Source organism: Triticum dicoccoides, chromosome 1A (assembly GCF_002162155.2).
Source record: "Triticum dicoccoides isolate Atlit2015 ecotype Zavitan chromosome 1A, WEW_v2.0, whole genome shotgun sequence".
NCBI classification, from domain to species: Eukaryota; Viridiplantae; Streptophyta; class Magnoliopsida; order Poales; family Poaceae; genus Triticum; species Triticum dicoccoides.
In genome coordinates this window covers 525013500-525016154 of record NC_041380.1, presented here as the reverse complement: position 1 = coordinate 525016154, position 2655 = coordinate 525013500, and the positions used below count along the sequence as shown (strand labels likewise).

The 2655-nt window shown below is 45.3% G+C and overlaps 1 pseudogene; it reads right to left on the bottom strand.

Annotated features, from left to right (window-relative positions):
• Positions 1-235: 235 nt before the first annotated feature.
• Positions 236-2101, bottom strand: LOC119317379 (annotated as a pseudogene).
• Between the last annotated feature and the right edge of the window lie 554 nt (positions 2102-2655).

The window sequence follows — 2655 nt, the reverse complement described above, 5'->3', positions numbered from 1 at the left end:
CAATGGCTAATCGAACGTTTTTCGGTAGAAGCCCCCTCAATGCAACCGGAAGCAGTTGCGTCATAGTCACGTGGCAGTCATGAGACTTTAGGTTCTGGAACTTTTTCTCTGCCATGTTTATTATTCCCTTTATATTCGACAAGAAGCCAGACGGTACCTTAATACTGAGCAGGCATTCAAAGAAGATTTCCTTCTCTTCTTCGGTAAGAGCGTAGCTTGCATGACCCTGATGTATGCCGTCTTTTCCATGCATACGTTGCTGGTCCTCCCGTGCCTCAGGTGTATCTTTTGTCTTCCCATACACGCCCAAGAAGCCAAGCAGGGTCACACAAAGATTCTTCGTCACGTGCATCACGTTGATTTCGGAGAGGACCTCTAGGTCTTTCCAATAGGGCAGGTCCCAAAATATAGATTTCTTCTTCCACATGGGTGCGCGTCTGTCAGCGTCATTCGGAACAGGTTGTCCACCAGGACCCTTTCCAAAGACCACCTTCAAATCATTGACCATATCATGTACATCAGCACCAGTACGGTGGCGAGGCTTCATCCGGTGATCTGCCTCACCTTTGAAATGCTTGCCTTTTCTTTCTTACGGGATGCCTTCTCGGAAGAAATCGACGATGTCCCAGGTACACATTCTTCTTACAATTAGCCAAATATATACTGTCGGTATCGTCCAACAGTGCGTGCATGCGCGGTATCCCTTGTTTGTATGTCCTGAAAGGTTACTGAGAGCAGGCCAATCATTGATGGTCACGAACAGCAACGCCTTTAGGTCAAATTCTTCCCCCATGTGCTCATCCCACGCACGTACACATGTTCCATTCCACAGTTGTAAGATTTCTTCAACTAATGGCCTTAGTTACACATCAATGTCGTTGCCGGGTTGGTTAGGGCCTTGGATGAGCACTGGCATCATAATGAACTTCCGCTTCATGCACAACCAAGGAGGAAGGTTATACAAACATAGAGTCATAGGCCAGGTGCTATGGTTGCTGCTCTGCTCCCCAAAAGGATTAATGCCATCTGCGCTTAGACCAAACCATACGTTCCTTGCGTCATCTGCAAACTCCTTCCCGTACTTTCTTTCGATTTTTCTCCACTGCGACCCGTCAGCGGGTACTCTCAACTTTCCGTATTTCTTACGGTCTTCTCTGTGCCATTGCATCGCCTTGGCATGCTCTTTGTTTTGGAACAAACGTTTCAACCGTGGTATTATAGGAGCATACCACATCACCTTGGCAGGAATCTTCTTCCTGGGGCGCTCACCCTCAACATCACCAGGGTCATCGCGGCTGATCTTATAGCGCAATGCACCGCATATCGGGCAAGCGTTCAAATCCTCGTACTCACCACGGTAAAGGATGCAATCATTAGGGCATGCATGTATCTTCTGCACCTCTAACCCTAGAGGGCAGACAACCTTCTTTGCTTCGTACGTACTCTCGGGCAATTTGTTGTCCTTTGGAAGCATATCCTTTATCATTACCAGCAACTTTCCAAATCCCTTGTCAGATACACCATTCTCTGCCTTCCATTGCAGCAATTCCAGTGTGGTGCCCAGCTTTTTCTTGTCACCTACGCAATTTGGGTACAACAATTTTTTGTGATCCTCTAACATGCGCTGCAACTTCTTCTTCTCCAAATCACTTGCGCAGTTTCTCTTTGCATCGGCAATGGCCCGGCCTAGATCATCAATAGGCTCATCCGATGCCTCTTCTTCAGCTTCTTCCCGCATTGTCGGCTGAGCTTCTTCCCGCATTACCGTCTCAGCTTCTTCCCTCATTGTTGTATCATCGTATTCAGGGAACCCATGGCTAGGATAGCTGTCGTCGTCCTCTTCTTCTTCATTGTCTTCCATCATAACCCCTCTTTCTCCATGCTTGGTCCAAACATTATAGTGGGGCATGAAACCGGACTCAAACAGGTGGACGTGAATGGTTCTTGATGTAGAGTAAGTGTGACCATTCTTACAGCCAGCACATGGACAAGGCATAAAACCATCCGCTCGCTTGTTTGCCTCAGCCGCAAGCAGAAAACTACGCACGCCGTTAATGAACTCGGGAGAGCATCGGTCATCGTACATCCATTGCCGTCTCATCTTCAATACACAGCACCGAAAACATCAAATTAATACAACAACAAATAACTCTCTAGCTAAAGAATTTAAATGCAACAACAAATGCGATCAAGATTGCAACTAAGGTAACAATTGACCCAAAAGCATAATGATACCAAGCCTCACTATGAATGGCATATTTTCTAATCTTTCTAATATTCAAGCGCATTTTCTCCATCTTAATCTTGTGATCATCGACGACATCGGCAACATGCAACTCCAATTCCATCTTCTCCCCCTCAATTCTTTTCAATTTTTCCTTCAAATCCTCGTTTTCTATTTCAACTAAATTTTACCTCTCGACAATAGGGTCGGTTGGAATTTCCGGTTCAACTACCTCCTACATACAAATATCCATGTCAACTTGATGGTCATAATTTGTCATAAACACGAAATGCAATGAATAGTTTTAAAAGAGAATATACCACATCCGAATCATAACCCGGACGAGGGCCGACGGGGACAGATATCAAAACCATGGCACTATGTATAACAAACAACATATGGGTAAGATAATTATACGAGTAACTATATAT